This window comes from Chiloscyllium plagiosum, chromosome 15 (genome assembly GCF_004010195.1).
Source record: "Chiloscyllium plagiosum isolate BGI_BamShark_2017 chromosome 15, ASM401019v2, whole genome shotgun sequence".
In the NCBI taxonomy this organism is placed as follows: Eukaryota; Metazoa; Chordata; class Chondrichthyes; order Orectolobiformes; family Hemiscylliidae; genus Chiloscyllium; species Chiloscyllium plagiosum.
Genome location: NC_057724.1, coordinates 34908922 through 34923258, shown reverse-complemented (window position 1 = coordinate 34923258; position 14337 = coordinate 34908922). Strand labels below are relative to the sequence as shown.

At 38.9% G+C, this 14337-nt stretch overlaps 1 long non-coding RNA gene across 1 annotated transcript in view; it reads right to left on the bottom strand.

The window, feature by feature from the left end:
• LOC122557224 overlaps positions 1 to 14337 on the bottom strand; it is a 52124-nt gene that overhangs the window by 14016 nt on the left and 23771 nt on the right. The window contains exon 2 of the long non-coding RNA XR_006313774.1: positions 11954 to 12119. This is a non-coding gene — a long non-coding RNA (uncharacterized LOC122557224). The remainder of the gene's footprint in view (positions 1 to 11953; positions 12120 to 14337) is intronic.

Here is a 14337-nt window from a genome sequence, read left to right as displayed (position 1 = left end):
ATCCCTAATCAGTCCTTGCCTTTCCAAATACATGTACATCCTGTCCCACAGGATTCCCTCCAACAACTTGCCCACCACCGAGGTCAGGCTCACCAGTCTATAATTCCCTGGCTTGTCTTTACCGCCCTTCTTAAACAGTTCTATGGATGAGTGCAAAGTTCCTAAAATCAAACCCTATACCTTGCCCATGCATTTTCACTGAGCTCTAACTGGTCAGCTGAAGATGCAATGTTTTTGCGATCTGTTTCCAGCGAGTGGAGTCCCTGATAGGGAAGCCACAACAATATTCAGCCTATTAAAGTTTCCTGTGAATTATGGCTGTTTTGCACACAATTAAAAAATAAAAAAAACAAAGAAATTGACCAGCTGCAAGTTGTCAGTCAATCCTATTCCCATGGTCCTGACATCCTTGCCAATCAAAACGTGTTCTATACAAACATTCAAATGAAGTAGGAGCACAAGTAGCTAGTTCTGCCATTCAATAAAAAGGTAATGACTGATCAATTTTGAATTCCACATTCCCACCTTAGAATCATAGAGTCATACAGCACTGAAACAGACCCTTCAGTCCAACTCGTCTGCACTGACCAGACAACCCAATCTATCCTAGTCCCGTTTGCCAGGAGTTCGCCCATATCTCTCGAAACCTTCCTATTCATGTACCTACCCAGAGGACTTTGAAAATGTTGTAATTTTACTTCCTCTGGCAGCTCATTCCACATACACACCACCCTCTGCTTGAAAAAAAATGTTACCCCTTAGGTTTCTTTTAAATCTTTCCCCTCATCTTAAACCTATGCCCTCTAGTTTTGGACTTCCCTACCCTATGGAAAAGACTTAACTATTCAGCCTATCCATGCCTCTCATGATTTTATAAACCTCGGAGTTCACCCCTCAGTCTCTGACACTCCAGTGAAAAAGGCCCTGGCCTATTCAGCCTCTGTGTAACTCAAGCCCTCCAGTCCCAGCAACACCATTGTAAATTTTTTCTGCAACCTCAAGTTTAATAACCATCCATTTCCCAGTCTAAGTAAAAATATATCTACTTATGCATAAAATTATTCACTCAAAACATCCCACTTCAACTGCCTTCTGGAGGTAGAGAGGTCCAAAGATGCACTGCGCTCCAAAGAAAAAGAATTTTACTAATTGGTGCTGAAAAGGTGACCCCTAATCTTAAACAGTGCCTCTGAGTGCTAGATTGACTCACCAGAGGAATTTTACTTTTCACAGCCACCTTGTTCAAAGCACTGAAGGAAAAGATCCTGAACTCACTTGTCCATCTTCTGAACTGCAGTGTACAAGCCCAGCTTGTCCAAATTTTCCTCATAAGACAAGCCTCTCATTTCAAGTATCAATATAGGAAACCTGCTCTGAACTGCCTCCAATGAACTTATATCTTTTTTTAAATAAGACAACCGGAACTGCACACAGTAGTTGAAATGCACAGTCTTACTGATGAATTACTGAAGCAGAACAATCTTACCTTTATGTTCTGTTCTTCTCATAAGAGGTTAGCATCCAATCGCCTTCTTGATAATGTGCTATACCTGCATAATAATGTTTCGTGACTCATGCACCAGAACTCCAAAAATCCCTCTGCATCTCAGAATTCTGCAGTCACATTGTTTAAGTAATATTCTGCTTTTTCATTCTGCTCATAAAAGAAAACCACTTCACATTTTTTGATGTTACACTCCATTTGCCATATTTTTGTCCATTCACTCAACCAATCCATATCTGTCTGCAACCTTATTATGTTATCTTCATCGCATACTTTCCTATCTATTTTTTCTGCAAATTTAGCTACCATGCCTTTGATCCCTCATCTCAAGTTACTGATAAAAACAGTAAAAAGGTTGAGGCCTCACTGTAGACGCCTACAAGTCTCCACTGATCACATCTGCCAATCAGACAAAGACCCATTTATGTATACTGTTTTTTTGACAGTTAGTCAATCTGCTCTTCATGCTAATACTATAGCAGGATCTAACTTTTGATGCAGCATCTTATCAAATGCTTTCCATTAATCCAAGTACCACAAAACAATAGGCTCCCTTTTATCTTCAGTACATGTTCCTTCAAAGGACTCCAATTTTTGATTAAAAATAATTTACCTTTGGGGTGGCAGAGTGGCTCAGTGATTAGCACTGCTGTCTCACAGCGCCAGGGACCCGGGTTCAATTCCAGCCTCTGACATCGGTGTGGAGTTTGTGGGTTTCCTCCCAGAGTCCAAAGATGTGCAGGTTAGGTGAATTGGCCAAGTTAAATTGCCCATAGTGTTCAGGAACATGTAACTAAGGTACATTAGCCAAGGGAAATGTAGAGTAATAGGGTAGGTGAATGGGTCTGGGTGGAATACTCTTCAGAGGGTCAGTGTGGACTTGTTGGGCCGAAGGGCCTGTTTCCATACTGTAGGAATTCTAATTCTTTGTCAAAAACATGCTGGCTATCAATTTGCTTAATTTATATTGGAATTCATCATGTATTCAGATACATAGCCTCTAGATTTATCTTATTGCAATGTCTATGATTGACTGTTAGTGTATTCCTACATTTCCAACCACCTACTTCTCTATTTATGCAGTTTGCCGGAACACTGACCCCCAACATAGTCCATGTATTGATTGTCCCTTTGGCAGATCGCAGCTTTCCCCAGGACCAGTGATAGTGACCATGAACAAGAGCTCTTGCATTAGTCTTTGAGCCATGTTTCATATTTATAATTTGTGTACCCTATGTCAATTTGCACATGGGTCAGATAATGATCCAGAGATTATAATCTTTGATGTTCTGCTTCTTAATTTTTTTGCCTAGTTTCATATTCTTTGGGCAGAACCTTTTTACAGTTTCTACTTATGTTATTGGTACCTATGTGGACCATGGATCCTCCCCTTTCCACTACAAGTTCCTTTCCATCCCTGAACAAGTATCCCAAACTCTGGCTCTGGCCAGACAACACAGCTGTTTGGACTCTTTAATCTTTGCTGAGAATGGTGCAATTCCAGCTCATTATGCTATCAACAGCTACTACTAAACTACAATCCTGGCTTCCTGTACTGCAAAACGATCAGTTTACCCATCCACCTACAGCCTCTGCTCTCATTCAAATAGACTAAGTGGATCTCAAACCTATTGGGCAATTGCAGAGGCTAACACTACTGCCCTCTAGAGGTCTTTACCTACCTCATGCACCTAATCAACCTATACTAAGTAATGTGTCTATACAAGGAATCCAGGTAGCTTTCCCCCTCTACAATGCATTGCAATGTCTGCAGTTCAGCCCCCTTCTTGTAACCTCTGACCTGAAGCTCCTCAAACTTCAAACACTTACTGCAGACTTGCCTGATCTGATCACAATGGTATTCAAAAGTCATCTTATGCTGCAACAGACCTAAAATACTGAGGTTTTAATTACTGACTGACTTATTATATTGCTTTTTCTCTAGTTTATTCACCTTACTATCAATTTGGATACCGTATTAAAAGTTAAGAAAAGACCTTATCACTTATCAGTAACTCACCAAACAACGAGTTCCTATCTCTGTAGCTGAGCAAGAACCAATTCCAATTGGCTCCAATGAATCTAGCTCTCAGATTCCCTTCCAGAGAGAGTACTGTTCTCCCCTGTTCCTGTCAGTGATCCTCCTTGTCTGTCTTCTGCTCACCCTTTCCTCTGCCTTTGCTTGTTTCATTGATGCAATGGATTCCATTCTCTCATTGAGCAGCTACTCCAAGAGCTAAGCACACTATGAAGCAGATGCACTATGGTGGTTCAGCACCTTACCAGTGGAGGACTGCTCAATTTGCAGTGGGCAATGGAACATGACAGTCCTAGTGATAATTGGAGTCAGCCTGTGGCACCGGTTCTTTAAACCAAGTCACCTAGGTTTATCATTTCCAACTGCATGGCATTAATATTCTGCAGCGGAATTGGACTGTCCTCACCAGGATGCAAGCCCAGGAACATTTTATAAAGACCCATGGAGCAGGCTTTAAAGTGGAGACAAGGACACAACTAAATTGACTATGAATGGTGGACCACACTTGTTGGCCTGAATAACCTACTCCTGCATCATACTGAAGGCTTTGATGAAGCATTTCTTGAATAGCTGAGGGAAAACTTTCACTTCTACTGGCTCACAGGAAGTGCTAGAAAAGGCATTTCATATATGAAGCTCACAGCTCTTACCACTCTTTCACTATCTGGTCCCTGCTCCTGGAAACTAATATCGCAAGAGTGAGTTTTAAATCAATCAACCTTCCAAATACACTCAGGATCCCAATTTGTGTAGGTCAACAAAAGTACACTGATTTTCTGCAAAGGAATATTCAATTGTCTCAAAAGACACTGCTGTAAATATAATAATGGAAGCACATAAGCAGCTTGAAGTCACATATCACATTTGTTGGGTTAACCAACTCCCCCACCCACCCCTGCCATCAATCTTCCTTCACCTATTGTAGGGCTTTAATATATAGGGCAAAGGCTTTTTTGTGATGTGGGCCAATTGAAATGAAACCAGAGTGTCAGCCAAACATTTCAGTCCCTAAAATGAATCCAAACCATCTGAAGAGAATGCATTTCCCAAAACATTATTAGATTTTATCTGATCAGAAGAATGCGATTACAATGTGCTATCAAGGATGTTGGCTGTCAGATGTAGATTAAAACATTTCTTTTGTTCCAAAGCCATAGTTTACTGCCAACTAAGATACTAAATACAACTGAATGTTGAAACTTTTAATGGATCTGTAGGAGTCAAAAACATTCAAAATATCTAAAAATACTGACAATAGACAATACTGGAATAAAACATCTGCTATAACAAGCCTTCATGAGAGATCATATTCTCAGCATTGGTGTAAATTTCCATTTTGGAAAACTTCCAATTGTTATATTGGGAGGTTTGGTGAATGGCCAAGCCCAAAATACAGGACAAAACCAATCCTGTAAAGAATGTGAAATAATCTTTACCTTATTTCTCTTCTCCAGTAAATGGTGTCAAAAGTTGCTTTTTAACTGTCTTAAGTTGTTGAAGGACTTAAATATTGAGACTAGGGAAGGGCAAGAAATAATTCTGAGCCTATGAAGAAACATATTTTAACAATTACAGTAATCTTTTATATAATGTTCCCATTTGACCCACTATGCATGTTGGGCAGTCTTGAGCAAACTGAATTGAATTAGTGAACCAGAGTCTTTGGAAGTGTGTAAAATAAAGAAAGAGATCAATCTATTTATGTAGAACTTTGTTACAATGGAGCATTTGGAAGCACTTCATATAATGGATTACTCTGCATGGACGAGTTGACCGAAGGCCCTGTTTCCATGCTGTACATCTCTATGACAAAAAAAGTTGTTAACATACCATGGAAAAATTATGGAATCAGCAAAAAAAAAAAAAGTGGATCATGTGAAATTTAAATGAGACCTTTATTGGTATATCCACAGTGTATATGCCATTAATTAGTTATTTGATGCCAGAGTTGATGGAGTTTATTTCAAATATCAGCTCCGATTAATCGGAGTTGCTGGTTATCTTGAGCACCAGGTAGAAGGCCATGAACACTGCAGGAAGTACAGGCACCCCTTCCCAGTTCACAGGTCATCCACAATCCTGGGGAGCCGAGACAAGGATAAGGGAATCAGCTTGGTGGACAAAGGGGTGGTTAGATGAAATTCTCAGAATGGGGAGCAGGGCAAGGAGAGGCTCAAGTCAGCACCATCCTGTCCAATGTTCAGTACCTCGATCAGGCATGATTTTAACTAAGTGGATCCACATCCCATACCGTGATAATGGATCATGGGTTCGGAAAGCCGACCAAGAGTTTTCCAGTGCAAAAAACTTAATTCTGATGGTGATAGGTGGGTTTGGAAATATCGCCCATTCCTCCTAATTAATGACAACTTTTCCTAAAGTCCAAGATCTCAGTCTCCAGGAGTAGAACATTAGCCTGATGTATTGGGTCTGCAACAGTTTCAATATAATGTTATTCAACAACAATTACCAAAACATTATATGGAACACCTGGGAATTAGGTTGGATCCATCATTTATCCTAAAATATTATGTGGTGCTTAAGTTTGCCAAATTAAAAATTGGCACATAAAAATTAGGTCTGTCACATCCAAAAAAAAATTGTAGCCAAAATATGAAAGCTAAAACCTGTTAGCTAGGCAAAAAACAAAAAAAAGTGAAATAAAACCTCATACAATTAGAATTCCAACATAAATTCTGAATTCTCCTTTGCAATGACATCTACCTCCAGCAAACTTGACTTGCAAATCCCACAATGGAATGGGCTTATATTTGAAATGAAAGTCTATCATAAAATCCTGAGCCTTTTTCTTATACATTTACAAAAACTGCCGAATGACAGGAATTTCTTCACACAAAGCTTCACAATGTCTCCACACGGCAAGGTGCTTTTAGGTCAGTCAGTGGAGGCAAAAGCTACTGAACAACAATTAGTTGCCATGGTAGGAAAAGGGGCAGAGTGAAATGCAGATGACCCAAAATTCTATCTGGATCAATGTGGCTTTTGAATAGGATTCTCATTTGTACACACCATTATTTTACATATTGTTAATAACAGAAAAAAAATAGACATGTTTAGGATAAGAAGTTGTACATGTAGATTACACCCTTTCCACATAAAGGGTGGAGAATATTACTCTTCCCTAGGGGCTGGGTTGGCAGGAAAGCACAAGATTCAGCATAATGCCATGGGCCCCGATTCCCAGACCCTGACTCTTTGCCACAACTGTACGTGCCTCGGGGAGTTTTCAGGCAGCCCACCCTCTTGGGTCAATTCAGGTCCTTAACATGGTAAAACGTTAAGTAGTTCATTATGATCCCAGACCTGATTGCCAAGTTTAAAGTTGGGTCTGGCTAGGGGCCAGCAACTCTTTTCTTAAAAAAAAGCAGAGTGTGGAGATCCCAAGTACTTACTAAGATAATAAAGCCACAAGATTCCAAGCTTCTGAACAAGCATTACTACCCAAAATATAGAGCAGTAGGGATATAAATACAGAATATGTACTACTTATTTCCAACATCCAGAATTAACTGGAGGTAAAGATGAGTAACAGACGAACTGCAGTATCCCATGTGACATGTCTGCATTGGCCATACGATAAGATAGATCCCTCAGATTCTTCAGCAATGTCCCAAATGTTAGTGATACCGTGGGTCATCAAATCTTACAAGGGATTGCAATTTCTTCTCTTTCAAAGACCTAATTTTGGAACACCCTCAAAAGCAGCTCCATCATGGAGCCCTTCAATGACAGCTCACATTCTGGAGTTCACTCTCCAAAGAGAACTGCACTCCCCTGGATTTTGGAAAATACACTCCAGCATCTACTCAGGCACAATTTCAGCTTTTCATTGATGGCATTTGCGTTTCCCCAAGGTCCAATCTGGCTCAGCTGCACAAAGTAAATGCTGCTTGCGTACTTCCTTCACTGTCACTGTCAGTTGCACTGAACTAGTAATGGCATACGGTTTCTTCTGAGACCCTACAGTTTCTTCAGATTTTCCTAAACTCTAACCTCAACACTTAGCCATACCATTTGGCTCCTCAGATCTCCGGAGTCCAAATGAATGCATGGAACTGCAGCAATACCTATTTGGGTAGGAGCTTCCTGTCTCTGCATCCAAGTACCTACTAGACTAGAAGCCCAATGTTAGCAAACCTCTCTCCACCTGTGTCCAACCTACAAAAAATCGACTTTAACCAAGAAGTGCTAAAAAAAACTCAGTACATCTGACAACATTGGTGGAAAGAGAAAGAGTTAATGATGACGAGTCTGATGACTCTCCTTTGCAGCTAATGTAACTAATATTTTTGTACAGTCAAATGCAGCAAACCTTTGGAACTATTTCCTGAAATCTACACACTATTCATAATTACTGGCTTGCATGATTTAAAAAAAAAAAAATCACATGTTAAATAGCAAGAAGGTAGTAAATACGAATTGTGGAAACATTCAAAAGGCGGTTGCATGGTAAAATGACCAATGGTAGAAAGGGGAGTTTCCTCATCTAATTTGAATAAAATATTAATTTTTCTGTTTTTATTCATTTAAAGTTGCAAATACAATAACAATGAAGATATACTTCAGTCAGACCACTGGACATTAAAGCAATTTTATGAACAAAACCAAGAGTTACATTTTAAGTTAAAATAAACTGTGCTGTAATGTTTAATCCTCTCATGTTATCATTTGAATTCATTAATGCTCCAGGATACTCTCAGATAGAAAGCGCTGTAAACTCTGTTACATATGGATAAAAACAATATTACAAATCAAAATTACTTTGGCTTGTTTTTAATTATATACTTTTTTCTGGACTAATATGTTGCTCTTATCCGTATATATTTTTCTGGTTTGCATCATCATTTTCTTCCCTTACTTATGAAATTCTACTTACACATCTGTTGAAAGAAACAGTTTTGGAATTGTCACTTTACCAAGTAATAGGGACATTTTGTTTCCACCTTGAACTCATTACTGTATCCAGCAGACTGGTGAACAGCTAGAAAAATTTCTGTTTAGTTGAGTAAGAGAATTTGAGTGAGGAGTTCATTCATTCCTGGCTAAGAGAGTTAGTAGCTTATGTTATGAAGGCTCCTCATGCTATATCATTTGTGAAAGCAAAATAGACAGAAAGTAATTGCAAAAGTAATTTGATGTGCAGTTACAAAAGAAAGTTTGGATGGGGTCATGAGTTATTATATGTTAAATTTATTTTTCATGCAAATAGTAGCATTACTCTGACTTTTTAATTCTTCGAAGTCACTGAGCATGAAGGGAAGTTGAATTATTTGACATGGTTTTAAATTTTTAATATTCAAAAATTAAATTTGAATTACATTTCCAAAAAAAAAGAGATCCCCACGTTTCCAGACTAATTCTGAACACACTGATGTGGGGATTAGGGAGCGATAAATCTGGCTACAACCACAGAATCAGCAATTCATCATGTCCATCTTCTTTGGATTAGAATGTCTTCAAGCTCATTATCAGTCAACACACAGCATAAGTGAAAAAATGTAGGAGAGTTTCAGACTTGTTCCACTTGGAGAATACCAAAGGACTTATTTTTGCTTTTTATTGATGTCTTAAAGGTACTGACTACCTCGGCTTGACAGTCTGCTCACATTAATATCAATGATAACGGCTGTAATACATTACATTAATAGATAATATTACTACCAAATTCACTCTTCCATAAGAAAATGAATTGGAATTAACATTTAAAAACCTACTTAAGAAACTTCAGAACTTTTCTCTAGTCTTTTGAACAAAAAAAAAGTAAGCTGCATGAATGAGTCATATTCTTGCATGCCAACATGTTAGATTGCCTACCCTGATGACACGGAATTGCACATAGCAATAGCCATAAAGGATTCAATCCTTGGTCTGCTGAACTAATGGAGGACAGCCTCTAGAGTTTCTGGATTCAAGATAAACAATGATCCATGAAGGTCCTTACTTTCTAACTACTGATGGTTACGGCAAAGCTTGAGTGGGTACGTATCATGTGGAAGCATACTGAATAGTCTATCAACTCATTCATGTCCCACAGTCACACAAGAAGAATGACTACTGTTTCAGTAGGTCAATTACCAGCACAAATATGACCATTTCACAGTAGAAATCAAAGACTACAGCAAAAACAAAAAGGAAAAGAGATTAGAGATTCATAAAAGCCAGTTGTATTCAAGTTGAATTAGACCTGACATAAGAAAAGGAACAGAGATGGAAATGTGTTGCTGGAAAAGCGCAGCAGGCCAAGCAGCATCTAGGGAACAGGAGAATCGACGTTTCGGGCATTAGCCCTTCTTCAGGAATGAGGAAAGTTGGTCCAGCAGGCTAAGATACTGAAACCTTTGTAGAGGGAGAAAGAGAGCTTCTTCAAGGAAGGCATCCTTGTAAGAGGATTCGCAGTAGGTTGAATTTGCCAATCAGATCAAGGCCAATCTGTATCTTAACTGCCTTTTCATAATCTCCTTCAATACCTTTAGGACATTAATAGGTTTTTAAATTCGATAAAGATTTCACTTAATCTACCACAGAACAGTACAGCACAGGTACGGGCTCTTTGGCCCACGATGTTGTGCCGAACAGGGCACCAAATTAAACTAATTCATTCTGCCTGCCCTTGCTCCATATCCCTCCATATTCACATGCTTATCTAAAAGTCCCTTAAATGCTCCTATCATATCTGTCTCCACCACCATCCCTGACAGCACATTCCAGACTCCTAACACTCTGGTGTTAAAAACAACTTGCCCCTCATCTCTGTAGAACTTTCTCTCAACTTAAATGCATGCTCCCTAGTATTAGACTTTTCAACTAGGGGGAAGAAGATTGACTGTCAATCCTATCTATGCATCTCAACTTTTACAGACTTCTATCAAGTCTCCCCTAAGCCTTCCCCCGCTCCAGAGAGAACAATCCTAGCTTGTCTAGCCTCTCCTTATAGCTCATACCCTCTAATCCAGGCAGCATCCTAGTAAACCTCTTCTGAACCCTCTCCAAAGCCTCAACATCCTTCTTGTAATGTGGTGACCAGAACTGAATGAGAAGGGAGAGAGTTGATTGGGTTAATCTGATCTCCAAAGTTGGCATTTTGTTCCTTCCCACCAGTCCAGAATTAGCATGTCCTGTCACTCACTGCTTTTTGGAGAAGAAAATTTTCGAGTGTAGAGAAACAAGAATGTGCATGCCAAATTTACTCCTCAAATGACTGTACTGTGATGGTCACCTTCTGGATTCCCCTACTGGATAAGATCATTTCTCTACAGCTACTCATTTGAATCCTTTCATATTGTTAAACACTTGAATTAGGGCCCAATGAATCTCTAAATTTCAAAGGAATTTTCTTTCCCTATCTCCACATCTAGGTAGAATTCAACTGAATTTACACTCCAACTTCCCAAAACTAAACAAATTTTTGCTTGAGGTATGGTGCTCAAAACAAAACAGTTGAGGTCAGACAAGAACTCTGTACAACTGAAGCATAATTTCCTTCCAACTCACAGTATTATATATGTGGGCATGCTGCAAGGGCTTCAGTTAACAAAAGGAAACAGTTTTTACGAGAAAGATTCTACTGAACAATCATTTTCTCTCCCAAGAAAAAAAAATCATGAGTTATGGCAAAAGATTTTGAATGGCAGTCTTTCAAGAATATCAGTGTAAGGAATGCAGGACAAATGTGGGTTAAATCGATCATACCATTAATGAATGGCAGGACGTGTTAATTCCTGACTGGTGGGAAGGGAAAAAAAAACTACAAACTTTGGAGATCAGATTAACCCAATCAAGGGCATTGCTACTCTCACACCTCTCATTGAAAAGTTAATTACAATGATTTTAGACATTGTGCCAATCATTTTAAAGTAATATTCTTAGTTGGAAGAGAATTGGTTTTGGGCAATTTGATTTCTTTTCTTCTGAGGCCTTCCTTAATCATTCTGTGCTAGGTAGAATACTTGACAGGAGAGTAGCTCCTGACATTTTCATTGTACATTTTGTGCTATTAAAGAATAGTTACTGTGGGATTCATCTCATTGTAACAGGAATGATGTTTGGGAGACAGCCAATGTGTTCCATTTAGTGTATAGGGCATTTGTATTGTTTTAGTTCACTGTGACTACAAAGCATTAATGGCCACATTTTTTTAAACTGCATTTCAGAACATACTCCTGTTCTGCCTAGACATTAAGTGAGGGCACTATGCAAACACTCACAGATCATCCATATTGCAACACAGGTAATTATATTTGCAATTCAGCTACTGCTAAAGATCCTTACACAGGATATCTATAAAATAGAGGACTTGCAGCAATATGAGCAATTGACAATTCTCACATGTCTCTATCAATACACAAAAGCTCATGTAAAAGAGGGTGTGTTCAAACTAAGTCTTTCTTTACCTGATTCAGAAAGGCATGGGTCCTTTGTGAGAGAGCCGAGGTCTCAGCCTCCTATATTTCTTCATTGGTACGTGTCTTTGGTTGGGACGTCTGCCTAATTTTCGGACGTAAGTCCTGATGCCTCCCTCATCCAATGCTGATCCCTCTGAAAGGATGGCAACTGGCCCTGCGAGTATCATAAACAGGGACAGTTACAGATCAGAGTGAAGATTCAGTAAATTGAGAGAATCTGGATGTTTGGTGTTAATACAATCAATAACAGCCAGATATATTTTCAATAATTCTGTCAACTGAAATAGATACATTGTATTTTGGGTTGCAAAAACAAAATTCAACTTGCAAATCTTAAACTGCAAATAGTGCAGGACAATTCAGTGCTATATTCATGGAGTGAAAAAGTGATTCAAACAAAGCATTGAAAAGCAGTACCAGAAACCAATATTTTCTCATGTTCACTTCCTCCAGGTAAATTAAGTACTTTGAAAGATTGGATTCAGATTATTTCTTGGAATAAGAGACATGTTTATATAGCTGAAAAAATGTGTTGCTGGAAAAGCGCAGCAGGTCAGGCAGCATCCAAGGAGCAGGAGAATCAACGTTTCGGGCATAAGCCCTTCATACGGAACAAGTTATAACAGTACAGGTACACCTTTGGTTGAAACAAATACTTTCACGATTCTGTAAAAAGAACACTTTTGCACTATGTAAAAGACAAATTCAGTAAGATCAATAAGTTTGCAGATGACATGAAAACTGTTGGTGTGGTAAATAGGGAGGAGGAAAGTCTTAGAACACAGGATAGGTTAGACAGGCTGGTCGGATGGGCTGAACAAATAGAAGTTAATCCTGAAAAGATGGGTGAGGTGATGTATTTTGGAAAGAGTAACAAGGCAAGTTTACATTGATCCCAGGATCAGAGGGACCACACGTACATCCCCAAATATCCTTGAAAGTAGAAGAACAGATAGATAAAAAGATGGTTACAGAGCCATATAAGAAACTTACATTTTTAGTCAAGGCATTGAAAACAAGAGCAAAGGGATATTGTTCATAATGTTAGGCCACAGTTGAAGAACTGCATGCAGTTCTGGTGGTCACACTGTAAAGAAGGGTGTGATTGCACTGGAATGAATGCAGAGGAGATTCAGCAGGATATTGCCTAATTGAAGCAATTCAGCAATGAAGACAGACTAGATCAGCTGGGATTGGTTTTCTTATGGCAGAGGCTGAGGGGACCACTAAAAGGTACAGAAGAGCACGTGAGAAGAAACTTCATCCCTTACTAGAAAGGTCAATAACCAGGCGATAGAGTTTAAGGTGAGGAGCAGGAGGTTTAGAGGGGATCTAAACAAACTGTTTTTCAAACAACTGGTTATGGGTATCCGGAATGCAAAGTAGGAGAGGGTGGTAGTGTTGTGAACCCTCAAGAAATATTTAGATGAGCACTTCAAACATCATAGTATACAAGGATATGGACCAAAAGTTGGAAAGTTGCATTAGAATTGATGACAATGTGGACTCAATAGGCAAAAAGGCCTTTTTCCACGCTGTGAAAGTTCCATGACTCTAAAATATCCTTGCAAAAATGATAACCATTTTTTCACAACATGCAAAAAAAAAACTGAACTGAACTCATGTACATGATCATCTTGTGTCATGAACAGATTTAAAACAAGTCTCTCTCCATAATCTCACCACCTATCCAACAGTAGATCACTATTAATATTTCCCCTTTTTTAAAAAAATAGTTTACTGCGTGGGTAATTTCCCCAAGTCTTGGTTTGTGTGCTGTGACTTTGTAAGAATAGAAAAACTCTGTGGTAAAGTTAAACCAGATATAGAGTTTATTTCACACATGCTTTGACACAACGGTGGGGGAAGGAATGGCAATCGCACATTTCAAGCACATTTAAAGGAAATATAGCATCGGAAATCGATAAGTAAGTAATTACTGATTGAATAATTTAAGTTCAAGAAAAAAAAAGGATACCATGTTCTCAATATTCTTGCTTTAAACAACAAGAAAAAAAATGGAATCCAAAAAGTCCAAAGTTGCATGAAATTCCATTGTGGGGATGGGTTGGTGACTAGCCAGCAGTTTTAAGCATTTTTTTTCTAAAAAATACCTAAGAATACTTTCCAAGGCAGAGTTTCTGAAATGTGACTTCTGATCATTGTTCTGACAAACCTTTTTTTAAAATTAATGCCATTGTTAGGTGACGCAGTGACCTTGTATACACAAACCCAGGCTTCCAGTGCTGTGTCACCGCAAAACAATGAAATGGATGGTGCCAGGAACAAAGATGATGCTGCCTATATAAAACACTGTAAAGGGGTGCTATTTGGAACCAACACCTGAGCAGTCAACTACAGTAGGGATAGAA